Source organism: Chlamydotis macqueenii, chromosome 3 (assembly GCF_036417535.1).
Source record: "Chlamydotis macqueenii isolate bChlMac1 chromosome 3, bChlMac1.mat, whole genome shotgun sequence".
Classification (NCBI taxonomy): Eukaryota; Metazoa; Chordata; class Aves; order Otidiformes; family Otididae; genus Chlamydotis; species Chlamydotis macqueenii.
In genome coordinates this window covers 125,842,869-125,860,569 of record NC_141558.1, presented here as the reverse complement: position 1 = coordinate 125,860,569, position 17,701 = coordinate 125,842,869, and positions in this window count along the sequence as shown.

Below are 17,701 nucleotides of genomic sequence, written 5' to 3'. Positions count from 1 at the left end.
TCCGTAACTCGGTTGTTAGTTCAGCTCCATTGAAGCAGAAGGGATAACAGCCACGATAGACCTGGACTCTGTTTAGCCTAGTTTCACATGGAATTACACATCTGTGTCCTCCCCTTCCCCAGTATCTTTTGGAGCTGCTGGCCAAAGTCAACAACGTTTGACTGAAAGGGAGCATTTTCAACAATAGTCATGTTCTTACCAGTTCCTAAAAATAGGAGGTCAGGGAGAGCAAGAGCTGGAGTTGAACATTTGCACTTTTGCCCCTAATAAATCTGCTGATCCTCTCACCCATCGCTTCTGCACAGGTTCTGTGAGGCTGCTTTGAGGATCTAGGAAGAATAAATGACACAGAATTCAGCGTTCTATTTGGAGATGAAGGTCTTTATTCGTATTAACCTATCAACAGGTGACTCTGTAGTTTGTAGGTGTCAAAAGTGAAGTGGATGAAGTGTATGTACATTTTTTTCTTTTTCTTTAAGGCTCGAAGGAACCACCATGATGACCTAGTGTGGTTTCCATGGCATAGGTCATCAAAGCTCAATGAGTAATCTCTTCATCTAGCTAGAAGCTCCTGCTGAGGCCACAGGTTCGCTTTCAGAAATGCATTTTATTGTGGTGTTTGCTAGAGGGTTCACGTTATCTCAGTACATCCCAAAGTGAACGGTTCTGGTAGTTAATTACCCACATGGGTGGAAAAATTTGCACTTTATTTGTAGAGAATTTATCTACCATTATCTTCAGCAGACGCATCTTTTATTTCCCCGGTGGATTCAAGTCTGAAGTGTGTTCTGTATTCAGAGCATACAAAACTGACTGGGTAATATCTTGACATCTGCTTGATAAATTAGAATTAATATCTTGATTTGATAAATGGCATGCAGTTTAGATCTTTCTGATTCTTTCCCTGCATTGAGCTTTTTTTTTTTCCCCTCAAGAGTAGCCCTCAAAAGCAGGTGTATTCACAGTCATGGCAGAAGCAATGTCATCCTTTTCTCCTGGAAAACGAAGGCGAGCAGGAGAGAGGGTTGACCCAGATTCTTCCCCTGTCATAATGTCCAAGGCAGTTATGAAGATTTCTGAACACGTAAAATTTTACATTACTCTTATATCTCGTACCTAAAGTTACAAGGAAGACACTGATGGAATAGATCAGCACATCTCCATTGATTTCAGTGACCTTTATGTCAGTAGTGAGCTGGGCCTTCCGTGATAAAGTATTTAAGTCTATCCCAGGATAGAAAACAGCCTGAATATGATTGATAGAAAAGCCTTCTGAACAAAAAGGTGAAGCTAATTTCACACTTTTCAGTGTGCTCCTTCTTGGAATATGAAAAGCATAGGCATCCTCCTCTGCTCCTCTGACCCCAGATCAATCAGTGAAAAAAAAATAATTTGAAAATTGTGAAATAAAAAAAAATAATAGGTGTTTTTGCCAACTAGATTCTTCAAGGAAATGAAGAGCAGAGGCAAAGTGATTTTTCAGGTGGGATGAATGTACATAAATGAGATGCCTCTGAAAGAATCCAAACTTTTTGTCAAAATCAGCGCTTCGTTACAAGCCATGGAAGCTAGTTTAAAGCTTCCACGGAGAGCTGTTCAGGGAGAGCATGAGTCGCTGTCTGCATCCAGAGTGAGAGTGATTTGGACAGCCAGGGAGAGGGGTGTTCTGGGGACCCTTCCACAAGATGGAGGTCTGATTTACACGTTGGGTACAATTCATTGCAAGTGCAGCTTGCCTGTTCCAGGCAATACGTCATGTCTCCAGCGTGATCCTGTTGTGTGCAGCTCTCTCGTCAGCCGGCGCAGAAAGACATCCCATTTTTAAGCGAGTCTCTTGAAAACATGCTGAAAGGCTTCTCCCAAAGGCCTTGCAAGACACGCGGTGCTGATTCTGATGGAGGGGGCCAGCAGTACCTTACGGTGGGTGACCTGTGGAGCAATCGTGGGCTCTGCAGCTTGGTAAGGCTCCGGCTGGTGCTGTTGGCGGATGAAGTGACCCTTCCCTTGCAGAGCTGCAGCGCCGTCCTTGGCACCCTCTGAGCACCCCGAGTGCCTGCTGCTACGTGGGAATGCTCTGCAGAGCGCCGTTTACCCATGTGGATTCCTCTGGACAGAGAAATGTAGAAAAACTTCTTGTTCTTTTGAGAACGTATCTGAATCCGGAACTTGTTTCCATCTCAGCCTCTTGAGGAACAACTGTTCCCAGTGGGCCACTGTCCAGCCTGCTTTCCTTTGTCCAGCACTTCAACGTTATAGAGTAGTTTGGGTTGGACTCATAAATATCAGCTACTGTAGAAATGGCAAAGCATGTAAGAAGAATGGGTGAAACAAGAGCAGAACTCTAAGGGTGAACAGACCAGGACAGTCTCGAGTGCTGGAAGAGGAAAAAATGAATTATTGCCGTGGCTGCCATTGTCAGACCCTCCTGCCAGCCTGGGCTAGCAATGGTGAGAACTGCCAGCCGTAGAAGATGGCACAAGAGAGTCCCTGTTAGTTAAATAATGAGGGATATGATGAGCACCTGGCTGGCGGGCAGTGTTCTGCAGCCATAAAAAGCGCTGGCGAGAAGCAATCCTGCTCTCCTCTGGCTCTGCTAGATGAGAACCTGAAGGGTGAAAAGCTGTGAAATAGATTTCCCATCCCCAAACCTGTTAGTTGCTTAGACTTAACTGTCATTTTTAGTGAAAGGGCTTTACAGAAAAACACAGGTACCAAATACTTCTGTGATCTGTATTGTTATTTTTGACTTGCACTGTGTTCATGGGAATAAAAAAAATACAAGGCTTCTACCCCAGCAGAAGCAGAATATACAAGTGTAACTTGTACGAGTATATCTGTTACCACTATTACCATCAGGATTTTTTACTTTTTTTTTTTTTTCTTTTAGGTCCCTGTGAATCTTTCAGTCTAAAATGAAACAAAACAAAAAAAAAAGATCACAAAAAATGACTGCATTTTCATGTTGTCATTACATTTACCCCTTATTTTCCTTTCACTGTACATTGTAAACACGTAACTGCTATGGATATAGATTTGTATTCCAAGTGACGAGCACACACTGAATTCTTCCACCTTCACTGGAAAGATGTCGATCACTTTCTCTCTTTTCACCATGGAGCTGATCCAGAGCTGGAGGAAGGAAACTTTCGACAGGCAGTAGCGCTGGCCTGTGTGTCACAGACTCTAGAATGACTTTCTGCGCACGGTGGGAAAGTAGAATTTTCCATTCTATTATTTTCCTTTTTGAAAGGACACGCAGTATGTACTGAGTTATTTTTTAAAATTATTTATACAACTGTATCCTGACAAGCTACAACTTCCTGCAGCATAAACAGAGCTACTGTTTGTTTCTATAGCGTTCAGCAGTGTTTATAAGGTTGGGGCAGAGCCATCAGGTAGCGTGGTGTGTGCTTTTCAAAAAATTCCCCCATTTATTTTCTCTAAAAACCTTTTGGTCAGATTCTGACCCCAGTTACACCGCTAAATCAGCGGAGCTGCCTCATGCCCACCAGTGGCCTGAGCTGACCCAGCGTAGGGCCATGACAAGCAGGTCCTGTCCATGGTCTTGTACAGGGCTCTGCTGGGAAGGCTGCGCCCTACGTGCGTACACACACGTTTAAAGATGCTCCTGTCCAGCTCAGTATATTTTTTGGACATTCTTCTCATGTGAATTGCATCAGTTATGGTCACTTGTACTGTGAAACTTATTTTACGTAAGCCACGGCTTTGGTTTTGCACAGCGTTGTACCTAACCCCTGGATCTGACCGTTCTTACATCCTCGGAATCTCCGGAGGTAGATCCCAACATTGTGCATGAGGCCATTGTCACAGCAATATCTATTTTGAATAACCATACACATTTTCCCGTGAGTTCCAGGCACTTGTGCGCAAAGGTGCAATCACAAATCTTTGCCGCTCTATATATTTCATCCTGAAGTTCTGGCATCAGGCTCTTCTGTCATGTGTTAAAGGCCATTTTTCCATTCTAGGCTTCCATTTGCTAGAGGTGATCGAACCACTGTAATGCATTGATTTGTAAAGTGCTTTGTGATATCTTGAGTGTGAACGCAGGAAAAATTAAATTCTAGTCTGTTAGGAGCTTAAAAAAAAAAAAGTTTATATCTCTTGGCTGAGGAAATCACTATACTGTCTCCTGGTTTTGTGCTGACATGTTCCATGCGTAGCACAAAGGCTCTAAAAGCGCTTGGGGATCGGGAAAAACAGTGTAGGCAGCCTTTGATTTTACAGCCCTCTCCCTCCCACCAGCTATTCCACTTTTCAGACTTTCCCAAGAGCCATTTTGGTTCTTCCCCCAGATGAAAGCCTTTAATAATAAACTGGATTGTCTGCAAAATCAGAAAGGTCTGGATTTTTTTCACGAAATCCTATGCTCAGTTTTGCTGCAGAGGGTCCCATGTGGGTTTGGAACTGTCGCTCACCCAGGACGAGAGCACAAGGTGAGTAAGAACAGGGGTGCTGAGTGCATCCTTGTGCAGCTATGCTCATAGTGACAAAAAAATAACACCTAACTTCTGACAAGCAGATGATCCAGCCTGTCTTGACAGACCAGTGGGGGATTTTCCATCAGCCAGTGTCACTACAGCCCGTCACAATTTGCTCGGCTGGGTAAAATTTACCTTAATGTTTTTCCACTAATGTCAACAGCCTGTTACAATGACCTGGATAAGAAGTCGTAACCTTTGAAGATGAGGTGAATACTCAGTTAACTGGAAATAAAGCCGACTTCCAGGAGACAGGATTCCTGGAGAGGAAGCAGGCAAGAAGCATCACCTGCTGTGTAAGTTTTGCTCTGTTTTTCCTGAATTTGTTTTTTGTTTCTAGAGGATGAATGAATTAAACAATAGCCGCCTAAGTTCTTCTAGGCTTTGGCAGTTCTAGTAATATCATACACCCTGAGAGACAGGAATAAAGCATTGTGACCTCTAGCTAAGTGTAATAAAGATAAAAGTTGAGAGCGAGAGCCAGGGAAACTAGCCCACAACTAAGATTTAATTCTGCAATTCCACATTCCCTTCAGCCATCCACTAATTCTACTTTGTGATGAAATTTCAAATAGATGGCTTGGATCCTATAGAAGGGGACGAACTGTTAATATCAGAATATTAGCAGACTTCAAAAACTTCTCCCTGCCTTGGCTAGTGTGCTAACGAGGCAGCAATCTTCCCTCAAACTGCGGCAGGGCTTGCGACACTTCAGTATGTTTACTTTCCTGCAAAAGTGACTCTGTGAGGAAGGAGTGAAAATGGGTAAGTAAACGTTGCCGGGTACAGTCTTGGAGGAAGAGGACTTCCCTTCATCTCCTGTCTGCAAAGGACTAAGTCGTATTTTTGACATTTTCCCCTCATGTAAAAAAAAAGATGTTTGGACCTTGAGTTCAAGCGCATAGCAGTAAGCTTCAAAAAGCTTTTAAAAAATACCACAGCAGCAGTGGGGAAGCGGAGCTTTGCAGAAAACTGCTGCTTTAGAATAAGGAGCAAGAATGTATGAAATACCAGATCTGCTCCTTTGGATTTCGCGCAAGTCACTATTTATAGGATGATCAGTGAAGCTGGCTTCAGACTCCGTTTATAAATAGACGAGCATACATTGCCCTTCTATGCCAAATTTTCCAATTTCATGTTTCCCTCGTTGTTCTGACGAACGTTGCTGGTGGTTTGCAGACACGTGGCTGGGCAATGGTCGGGAGGTGATAAAATTGTGTTCAACGGCAGCTTCACCTTCCTCGTTAGCAAACGCTGCTTGTACAGTACATGCAGTCCCAATTTGACAGTGGGGAGGGAATGTGGATTCTGTTTGCCTGCGCACAGACAAAATGCTGTTGACACTTTTGAAAATGAGACTGGGGGCTTCTGAGACACTCAAGAACTTTTGACTGCGGTTTGAAAGTCAAATGTTATGAAAGGATGGTTTACTGTGTGGAATTTTGAAGAAATCCTGCAGTCCATGCCTTAAGCCCTTAAAATCTGCTGTGCTTGGCTGCTTTAGACTTTTTTTTTTTTCTTCTAAGACAGAATCATGTCCCTAGAATTTTTTTTTTGCCGTTGGAGCAGCTCCATGCCCACCAGACAGAGAATGATAGAGTTACGCTTAAACTCATCATTCTTGGCCTTCATTTCTGAGAGCTCATAATTAAGAAGGCCAGGACATTTTCAGAATAAGCAGTCTTTCATGGAAGCAGGTGAGAGATGTGTGGTACATGAGGAAAGGGGAATATTCCTAAAGCTTCCCACGGGATTTAAAGTTTGCACTTGCAAACCTGCACCTGAGTAACAGCCCTGGTGTGGTGAGCGGGCAAGGTCTGACATGGAAGCAATGTGCCTAGCAGGTAGCAACTGAAGCTTTAAGCGTTCGAGCAGCCTAGTTCTGGTAAATAATTCTCGTTAACATGCCGCTATGAGAATCATTCCATCCATCTGTCACCCATCTCCATGGCACCAGCATTAAAGCAGCGAGAGCAGATGACTGCACCTGGATGACGTTCCGCTGAGGTCAGACACATCCCTGTTCGGGCGAACGTGGTCTGCCTGCCTGGGACTGACTGAGGAATCGCAGCTCCACAATTAAAACTGATCACTGTCAGAGCAAGGTAATGACCACTTGAAAGCATTTTAAAATGCTTTCCCTTTTCTAACTTGTTTACACTGATGGGTTTTTGGAGTGTGCGCTGATGTCTTAACCTGACCTTTACCCAGCTACAGTTTCTATAGGAAAAGTAAGCATGTTGTCAGAAAAGGGAATAAAATCTGGGAGAGGAGCAAGAATTTAACATTATTTCCCCCCCCCCATTTTGCATTTCACTTGGCAAAGATGCCTAAATTGGGTTCACTGAAGTTCGCTTTTCTCTCTGTCCTGGATCTGCCCTAGAGATCTGTATTTCCTCCGCATCAGTAAAAGAGGCTGCTTTACTGTTGACTTCTTCAGTTATTTTTGTCTGTCCATGTCTGCATTTCTTCTTGTTCCTTGGGATTTTTTTTTTTAATTTAAAAAATCCGAATTTGGGTGTTGAAAATAGAGCCATTGTTATCCCACCAAGCAGCTAATGCACTAGCTGTTCCAGGATAACCTATCCAAACACACATTACAACTCTGTTTCATCAAACACACAAATGTGTGTTTGACTGATGCGCCTGGAGGAAATAGAGGAGTCAAATTACGGTTAAACACCAGAAAAAAGGAAAGAGAACGGAGAATAACATTTGCTAATGAGGGGGAAAGCTTTTTTTAAAGAGAATCGTGGATGTTTTCCTAGGACAGACAAATGTTGAGGCTTTTGGTCAGCTTACCTCCCCACTTCTCATCCGATACCTGTGAGGAAAACTTCCTGCGTTGACGCCGTGAATGCATGGGACTGATCCTCAAACTGCTGCTCCACAAAGGATGTTTTGAAGGGCTGAGAAACGTACACCTGCCCATTCGGTGTTCCTTACTAAGCATCAGGCTTTTTCAGGGAGCGTTTAGCCTGCAGTCAGGTGCGCATCTCCAACTTGTACGTGCAACCCTGCAAGAGGTAAGAGTTTGCCAGCTGGGCGCTGGCCGCAGGGAGCACGCAGCTCAGCGTCTGAGGAGCATTACCCGACTTTCCAGGGTGATTTTGTGCATTGCCCTCGGGCCTCGGCTGCAGCCGAGCTGTTTGTTGGTGTATGAGCTAGCTGGGGCAAACCTGCTCTGTGTCTGCCTGCAGAGCTCCAGGCGTACCTTTGACGGCGGTTGTAGACCTTCTCTGTGATGGGGTTTCTTCCGTATGGAGCCTGCAGGACATACAAGTAGGTCCCAAGACACTCATTTAATTTTTTAATGTACTGACTTGAACACAATGGAAATGTCTGCAAGGGATGTTGTGGTACGCTGGCCCTGTGCCTCTGCCAGTTCTCGCTAATGCTTCCTGTCGCTCCGCAGCGCTGCAGGCCCAGGACTGCTGCCAGGACTCCTCCCGGACGCTGAAGATTGCCGTGATGCTGGCGCAGAGAGCAGGAAGGCCATCTTTCCTTCACGCTGTCAGCATTTCCACTGCTGACTCTGGTGGCGTGGGAAGGAGACAGCAGCTGGCAAAGGCCAAGGCAGAGGCTGCTGTGAGTGCCCTGTGCTTCAGTCATTTTTCCAGGGGCTGGTATGTTGGGCGCGTGGAGAAGTAGGCTCTTGGTTCATGGGAGTTGATAGTTGAGAAAATGGCTAAGAACAAATACTGTGGGGATGGGGTAAGCACAAAGTAGCAGAAGTGTTTGGGGAGCATCTAGGTTAATAGAGAAAAGGGACTTTTTCAGCAAGAGATTATTCCTAGACTGCTGATAGACCACCTGAGAGCAGTGCTGCTAAGGGTCTCCATCTTCCTCCTGCCTGTTTGTTACTGTTGGAGACCCTGCCGCTGTCGCGCGCGCCTTTCGCAGCCGTGGTTAGCTTCCTGCGAAGCACTGTGCGTGGAGATACCCTGGAAGCGCGCTTATTTCCTGATGCAGAATTCTGGGCTGCTTGTAGAGAGAAGGGGAACCAAAGAGCGAGGATCTAACAAGTTTCTGTTTGCAGTGACTGTTGGGAAACAGAACGACACTTGTAAGTGGATCACTTACATTGCTACAGGGTGTTATTGAAGGTAAGGGTGCAGCACAGCTGGGTGTTCCTAAGATGATGTAAAGAAGCAGAGCTACGCGAAGAAGAAATGTTTGTGACAGAGAAGCCGCCGTGCTTCCAGACAAGTTGTGCATGTAGTGAGGAAGCTACGCATTTTTCCTTTAGGCAAATTATTGCCCATCTTTGATTTTCCCCTCGAGATCTTGGCCAAGTCTGCTATGAGGCAAAGCACTAGTCTGGATTTGTGCCTTTGAGCCTCGCCGTGTGTTTAAAACTCGGCGTTACGGGTGGAGGAAAGGCGTGTCTGGTGGGAGGAACGCATCTCCCATCCCAGTCGCACCATGAACCTGTGTAACTGGAACTCTCTGATAACATAATGCTTTTGCAGTTTAATGCTACAGCTAGGAAGTTTTTTAATTGCAGTATGAATTTCTTGATGTGCGTTTCTTCTGTCTGTTTAGAAGCTGCCACCATCCTTAAATGGAATTTTTCCAGTTTTAGTATTGCCTTGGCAATTGTGACTCTTAATATCTAACCTAGATATGCGGCTTCTGTTTCCGCTTGGAAATACCATCCTGCGATTTCGGTTCACACAAAGATGACTGAAATGCCCTAGGTCCTGAAAAAAAGTAAAACTCTACACTAAATTATTTCATTAGGTTTTTAAAACTATAGTTTATTTCGAAAAGATCTTTCAGTGATTTTGGAAAGTGTTTACCTTTACACACCTAGTTAGTGTTCTCCTCTTGGTGAAGGTGTTAGTCTGCATACGGGTGTATTTCTGCGGGATGAGGAGCAGAAAATATTGTTGAGCACAGTGGCTTAGCAGATTTTTCAAAAGAAAAAAAGAAGATTAAATATTTCTTCAATTGTGAGAAATCCATGGCTGCATGGACAAAATGTATGAGAGGGAAAAAAAGAAGTGGGAATGTGGCCGTCAGCGTGAACAACCTGTTTGTCTAACTGGGTTTCCTTGCTGGTATTTTAACTTGTAAGTATTCCCACCTTAATTGCTGGGAAGTTGTAGGTTTTGCCAGTTGAAAATTTATGCTGAAAATACTGACAAATATTTTGCAGTAATTTTAAAAAATGAAAATAGCATCCTGGAGATGCCGTTTTTAACTATCAGTGGCAAAACGTTTGTACCTGCCCCACTCTTTCCAAACACAGGCTCTTTAAAAAGAAGAAAACGACTGTCAGTAACTGGGATGACTGGTTGGAGCCCACAATGCCCCTGCTATTCTGGTTCTCGCTTCTTCAGGCGTTCCTTCCTACCCAGTTATTTCCATGATAATCAATGGCCCACCCATCTTTGAGCTATGTGGGTTACGACAGACAGAATCTTAAAACACGCTGGATGCTCTTGCTCACTCCCATATCTCACAATCTTTTTTTCCTGCCTACTTGCTGGAGAGAGATTAATAGTTGAGTGAAGGATGTTTTTTTCCCCCCGATGTTTCTTAACATCCTAGCATTTGAATAATTTAAAAATTGTTATACACACACATACATATCATTAAGTATCATCTCTGAACTCCTGTTACTGATGGCTAAAGTCAAAGCAACATTTATGCTGGATCAAAAATCTGAGAAGTTTTATCCTCCAGAGCCTGAAATGTGAGAGTTCATAGAATACTTAGGCACTTGCTGATTTTTATTGTTCACAGCTGAATTATTCAGCTTTTTCTAAGAGCAAAACTCTAGCTGGGACACCAGAAATTGTTTTGTAAAATAGTTTAACATATAGTGCACATAATAAAGAAGCTGTGTAGAACTTTTCATGTTATTTGTGCCCGATTTAGTCAACCTGTTGATCAGGAGCAGCCTCTTAACCCTGCTATTAGATATTCCAGCTAATTGCCGTTCCACCTCTGGAGGAGTTCAGGAAGGACAGAAAAATTGTTTTCACTTATTTTTCTTTTCTCTGTGTACATAACTTTTTGAAGTGACCGAGGTGATTGACTTGTTCTTTGTTACAGTAATGGTTAACAAGGTTTTGCTTGGAATTATTACGGCTGTTGAATTTTTTTTTTAAACGCTCTTTTTTAAAAAAAAAAAAAACCCAATCATTTTTTTTTTTCCATTTAGAAGCTCTCTTTCGTACGCGTTGAACCTGCCACCCTGCAGGTGCCAAAAGGGCAGAAGGAGGTGTTAATTTGGGTAAGGTAAACCTGGAAATAGAGAGGCAGATCACAGACTGTTACTGAACGTGTCGGCTATGTGTTTGTATTTTACAGAGTGAGTTCACCGAACGAGAAGTACAGAGGGCATGACAGACTGAACGTCCCATTAGGACAGCCGCTGGAAACTGGGAGAAGCAGAGGCACGCACTGAAGGAGCGGTAAGGAGGCGACACTGGGGGAGGCGATCTTGGAAACCAAAAGGGACCAAAATCTGAGAAAGAGCCAGGCTGATAATTTTGACAGGATGGAAATGAAGCAATATTCCAGAGATTACGCCAGGAAGTGGCTATTAGAAACTTTGGCAAAGCAGCTGAGTGTGAAGGGGCAGGAGCCTGATAAGAGGAATTTTAAGATAGGGACAGAGGAGAGGAACTCCAGACAGCAGTTAGATTGTGTGTTAGGGGTGAGCGCGGAGACGAAGAGCAGGAGAGACAAGAACAAAGGCGGCAAATGGAACAAATGGTGGTTTGTTGTTTCGGTTTTTTTTTTAAAAGATGGATAACTCCAGTCCATAGCTGTATTGCGAGAAGTTAGGGACAGCGGGAAGGAGGCTGACAGAGCTGCGAGCAGAGGGGCCAGGATTTCCAAAGACACCCTGCACCAGAAACGTCTGCCTGTGGGCTGGGTGGCGGAGAGGGCGCGGGGGAAGGAGGAGAGGGGCACGCTGGCTGCGCCTCAGCCGTTTTCGCCAGAAAGCCCCTGGGGTTGAGCATGGGGGACTGGGTGACACTGGGTGACACTGCGCGAGGGGGGCTGTTCCCGCAGGGAAGGCGGCAGGAGGAGAGGGTGGCTCGGCAGCGGAGGCGGCCAGGCCCGGGATGGGATTTCCCCTGGGAATGACAGAGCCGCCGGAGAGCGGCACCGGAGGAAACGGACGCTGGGGGCGAGCCACCATTGTGTTCGCCATAGCAGAGCCTGGCAGCGGAGGAGGAGCGCGGGGACACCCAGCAACCGCATCAGCGCCCGCACGGGAGGGGAGCGGGCAGGGCCCTGCGGGGAGGCCGCTGCGGGCGCGGGGGAGATCGGCGGCACCAGGTGAGGGGCTCCGCCCGCCCGTAGCGGCCACTGCGGGGCCACCTGCGGGGCCCGGCCCTGCCGCTTCCCGCGCCGCAGGGCGGTGGCCGCCTCCCGCCTCCGCAGGGAAGGGGCGCGGGGAGGGGAGGGAAGAGGGGAGCCGCGCTTCGCCCCCGCCCCGCCGCCGCCGCACGCCGCCGCCGCCGCGCTGTCCCCGCCCCTCGCCCCTCGCAGCCGCCGCGGCCGGGCGGGCGGAGCCCAGCGCAGCGCAGCGGGGGCTGCGGGCGCCGCCGGTCACTCGCTGCAGCCGCCGCCGCCGAGCAGGGAGAAGGGCCCCCCCGCCACCCCGCCGACCGGGCAGCAGAGAGGTAGGGCCGCTCCGCGGGGCTCGCGTGTGTCCGGTGGGCCCGCCACCGCGGGCAGCTGCCGCAGCACCCCCCCCCCCCCCGCCGTCCCCCCCGCACCGGTGCGGGGCTAGGGACCCCCCCCCACCCCGCAACAACGGGGCTGTCAGGGTGCGGAGCCGCCCCGCCCTGCGGCGGCCCCGGCCCGGCCCGGCCTCTCCCCGGGGGCCGCGGCCGCCGCCCCTTCCCGCCTCCGCCGCGCAGCCGCAACGCCCCGCCGCGGTGCGGAGGAGCCGCGGGCGCGCTACGCCTGGGCGCCGCTATCGCTCTCTTATTTTTTATTTTTTATTTTCAATCTTTCGTCGCGGAGGCGGCCGGGGCCGGCTGTCAGGGCCCCTCCGGCGCGGCGGGGCTTGGACACAACGCCGGGGGCGGTGGGATGCGTTGCTCATCGGCTTTCATCCCCCCCGCCTCTACCGGTTCTTCCGCTCCCGCGGTGCAGGCGCGGTTCAAGGGCGGTATGCGCCGACCTGGTTGCGTTATCCCGTTCAGACCGCTCCCGCAGTCGGATGGAGATAGGCCCGGTTCCACAACAACAACCCAAAAATATGGCAGGCTGCTGCCGGGAGGCTGCAGCAGCCCTGAAAAATCCTGCTTCGCGGCACGGGGGGCTGCCGTTTTGTTTAGGTAGCCCGCTTCCCAGGCGGATTCTTTCGCTCTCGGAGCGACAAAACTAGAGCGAGCGATTGAATTTGTAGTTTTGATATCTTAATTGTGATAATTGTTCTCTTAATTGTGCGTTCTTGCTCAAAGAAGGTGAGTAGTGATCTGCGTTTCTAGATTGTCCTTACTCAACGTTGTCCTCGGTATAAACGCTAAATGTTCGAAACCCAAAGCAGGATTGCTGGAAGAGGGAATAAACGTAAACTGTCAAGATCCAGAGCATCGATACAGCCTTCGACCTTTGTTGACAGGATAGAAATATTACGAAACCTGCTTATTGAGCTGTCTAGAAAAAAATACTGTAATTCACTGAGCCCCGTGAATATGTGGTGCTGAAAGACGTCTTGGGGAACAATGCTCCCCAGCCGCAGGGTTACAGAGGCAGGTCCTGCCGAGTAATTTATTCAGAGAGATAGCAGCCATGTGAAAATGTCAAGGGAGACGCTGACTCCTCAGGCCGTTGCAGGGAAATCTCCGCTGGAAGGACTTGTGTATGCTCAGGAGCCTCTGGAGAGAGAGGGAGAGGAGATGAAAAGGATGAAGCAGCGCCAGGAGGGGAGGGTGATGGCAGCTAGGTGCGATTTCAAAAGGATTGCTGTTAGCCGTTGGCGTTCTTTCTTTTCTCTCGCTGTTTCTGGGTAAAACAGCAATGGCTGTTGTGGTGCCTGCATGACTTAGCAGTGGTTGTAGGGCTGTGGGGATGGACTAGCGGGCTCGCTAACGCGTCGCAACCAGCGCTCCCTCCGCAGTAAGTAAAATAGGTAGGGAATATTCTTCACCTTCATGCAGCAGCGTGGGCTTGGTACTAGAAAAGCGGTCAGGTTATGGAACAGTCGCCCGCTCTGCGTTTTCTGTAATGCAGGGTAGGTGCAGTAAACGACACTCACTGAGGCAGGATGCAGCATTTTTTGGGCGCGATACGAGCTTGCAGCAGTTATGTGGCAGAAAGCGTTACAGATGCTGTTTCATCTCCACGGTGGCATGAATCCTGCAGCTTTCGGAATTCCTGTGCGTTGCTGAACTCCGCCTGCACACGGGAGTGGAACAGAGAGGGGGCAAAGTGTTCATGCTACATGTATGGAGAGCAGAACGCTGCTGCGCACCCCTGACAGCTCCTTTTAAGCAGGCGTACCAAACCCTTTTATGAAAGATGTTTTGTTTTTCCTTCAGCATATATAAAATCTAATCAGTTAAAACCCCGTTATTGGGTGGGCCTGTAATGCTCGTTTACATTACGTCACCTGAGGGAGGATTTATTTTTTATGTGGGTCGGTTACAGGATTTAATATTTGTAGTTGGATTACTTGTAAAATGAGCATTGTATTTCCTTAGCGAGGAGTACACAGGTGGATTTTGTGGAATGCGGCTGAGAAGGTCTATTTATGCAGATGTTTAAGGCCCAGACTGCATCAGTTATTTAGACCGTTAATCTCTACAGGCACCTAAATTCCTGAGTCATCTGACCTGGGCACAAGTTAAAAACCAGTACAACAGTTTATCGTTGCCCGTCGCCCGTGAGTCAGCTCCTAAATCCAGTCCAGGCCGATATCTCTGAGCACGGGCCTCCTGCTTGCCGTTTCACGGTTCTAGGAGAACCTTTGCAAACTGCGGTGCTCGGGCTACACGAACTGGACGGGCTGACGTCGGAGCGAGGAGCCGCCACCAGCCCCGCTGGGCCTTTTCGGCTCTAGGACAACGAGGGGGTTGTGAAGGAGAGCGGTGCAGGCTATTTTTTTGCGATGTGCGATGCACGCCGTGCTGTGGAAACTTCTGATGAGATCAAGCCAGTGCTTCGTGGTATGAACTGGGGAGAGCCATGTAGGGCTCTTCTGACACACGAGCTCGCGCCGTGATCTCGCGCCTGTTCCCAGCTGATGTAGCTGGGGAGTTTGCCAGCATGCTGGACCCTCACCTCTGCCTAAGCCCGTGGCAGCTTTCCCAACTTAAACCGGCAGGAATCTGGCCTGTAGAGAGGTTAAATGCAAAAATCTAGTTGTCTCCTCTTGCTTTCCTAGTGTAACGGCACCTCAGACATCACCTCTGTGTGATTGTCACCGAGTAGCGCTTGCCTGGTGAAGCAAGCGTTGGAGCCGAGATGCGTGTGCCATCGAATGGCACCGAGGTACGCTCAGTGTTCTGCAGAGAGACTGCATTGAAGGCCGCTTTCCTCAGTGGTTTTTTTTTTTTTTCCCCACATATGGTTTTCATTTGTCCGATTTTTATTATTACTCTTGAAATGATCTGTTGTGAATTTGTTTTTTTAATGAACGTGAGTACAATGCTGCAGCGGTTACAGCTGAACCTTTCCAGGCTTTGCTTGCCTTTAATGAAAAAAGGGTTACAGAGGTATTTCGTGCAAGGAATTTTTCTTATGCCTAGTAGATCTCAACGTATTTAACAGTTTTACCAGTGATATGAACCGATTCTATCTATTTAAGCAGGCAAATTCTTTTCTGTTTTGTCCGGCTTTGTTTCTCTTTCGTGTATTGTTAATCCCAGACACATTTTTTTTATGTCCATTGCTCTTTAAAAAGCCCACTTTTGCAGGGAAAAAAAAAAAAAAAGCTTTCCTGTGTATTGTTAGTTGGTGGTTGAGTTCATAACAGATTTTACAGCTGTTTGAGAGAGATGGCCGGGGAGGGTGGGGTTGCATCTGAAAGCGTTATTTCTGCTCGCAGTAAAATGCGGGTGGTTGGGAACAGAGACACACCGATCTCTAATCTCCGTGTTCGGGGTTGTAGACCTCTTCCTCTGGCCAAGGATGGGTTAAGGTTGAGGAGAATCTTGAGCTGTTGCTTTTCAGCACCGTTAACATTTTTCTCAGCCTCTTCTCTGTAAGGTTTTTTTTCCTCGTTGAATGGTGAACATTTTAGGATGCGCTTACTTTTTAATGTCTTTTCACTTTCCTCCTGCTATTCTCTGTATGTATTGGACCTGAACAAAAAAGCCACTTGGCATGGAAGTCTCGTGCCAGCAGATGCTAGCACACACCTGTTAGATACTACGAATAGACTGGCTGCTCATACCAGTCATGCCGTTGGAATGGGAGAGGTGTGTCATGAACGCCCTGGTCACGGGTCTAAAAATACGCTGCTGTGAAACTGTTCACAGGTAAATGTTCCAAATTAAGTAGCTTTTTACTGGGGTTCCGAACGTAACGCTGTTCTCTTTTTGGAAGAAGCAACCAGATCCTGAAGTTGCACCTGCTGAGCATTGGCCTCTGATCTGTGAAACGCATTCAGGAATGGTGTCCTTGGATTTGGTCTCCTGTTTTTGTTCACACATCCACAGCTGTACGCAAGAGGAAACCATTTTTTTCTCTGTTCAGGTCATGCTGCTTGGAGTTAGAACAGTTGTAAGAACATGAAGCAAGAATGCTTCTGCAAGGAACTGGAGAAACTGCGGATTTGCCACTGAAAAAAATTTGCAAAGAAGAAGCGGCAAGGGTTTTTTTGGTTGTAAAGAAGAAGCGGCAAAGGTTTCATTTTTTTATTTATTTTTCAGAAAGCGATAGGGATTGACAGACAGCTCAGTTTAATTGGAGTGACCACTGGGTTTGGTTTTGTGAATCACGACTCAACGCAGTTGCAAGAACGTGGGGTGATCCCTGCCGCCGTGTAAATGGGGCTATGGGAGGGGGTGTGCGGTACGGCGGTTCTGTGAAGATCCGTGGCTGTGTACGTAGTTAAAAAGATGTAGTTTAGGTGGTGGAAGATGTAATCGGAGATGAAGATACGCAGACCTAAAGCAAACAAAGCAAGCTTTTATATATTGCCTCATTGCCCATGTGATTGGGTGGCACACAGGTTAATGTCTTTGAAGTAGCCAACTTAATGAATGAAGCGGTTATCCTTCATCTGTGCCGTGCCACTGTGGAAAGCAGTTGAATGGTGGTCGTGATCCTTCCTGGCCATACTCCGCAGGGACTGCAGAGCTTTAGTTCTGTCTCTTTTTTGTTTTTTTTAAGTTTGCTGTGAGGTTTCTTAAAACACAACTGGCTGGGACGAGGCAGTGGGGTGGGTGGGAGGTGCTCCGCGGTGACGTAGAGTCTGCTCTCGGAAGCCTGGCCCTGACGTTTTCAGGTTATCCTGATTGCTGAATTTGATCCCAGGCAGAAATTTCTCCCAAGCCAGACCAACAGGCAGCTTTGGGAGGTCTTTCATCTTCACTGTGGGAAGCGTTACAGTCTCAAGCACGTGGTCAAGGTCTTCTACAAGGCATAGCGGGGACTTCTTACCATCGAGCAGTAATCCCGATCTGCGTTTTTTTGTTTTTGTAAGTTACTGCCATCGGATCCTGCGTTAATCCTGTCGTCCTGTTGGTTGATTTATTACAGAATGGCATGGAGTATCTGCTTTTGATTCTTGCTTTTACGTAATAAAAGGGAGCCTCGTGTTTGTCAGGGCAAGGAAGCTGGCAGTATGTGTTGCTTCTTGCGGTACGGTGGGCGCTGGCAGACTGGGCTGCTGCAGAGCCTTCTCTACAATGGCGTTCATTTGTGGTTACTGCCCTCGGTAACGCAGAGTAGAAAATAGTTCTGTGCAGTATGACCAAATGCTTATTTTTTCTGCTCATCAAGTCAACTTTGCTTAGTGCCTAGACACTGCAAATACTCCAGCTAATTTGGCTTAGGAGGGAAAAGGTGCTGCCTGCTGTTTCTAAATTAACTTAATGTAGATAAAATTATTTTAACACCCACAGGTTTTAGTTTGGGCATCTGAGTTTGAAAGTGTTGGCTTTTGTCTGTAGCTAAACTAATTACGAGATTTTCTTCCCAAGGGCTTCCACTGACTTTTCTCTCGGTAAACAAATATTTAATTAAGATGTTTAAGGGTGATCCGTAGCCGGTCT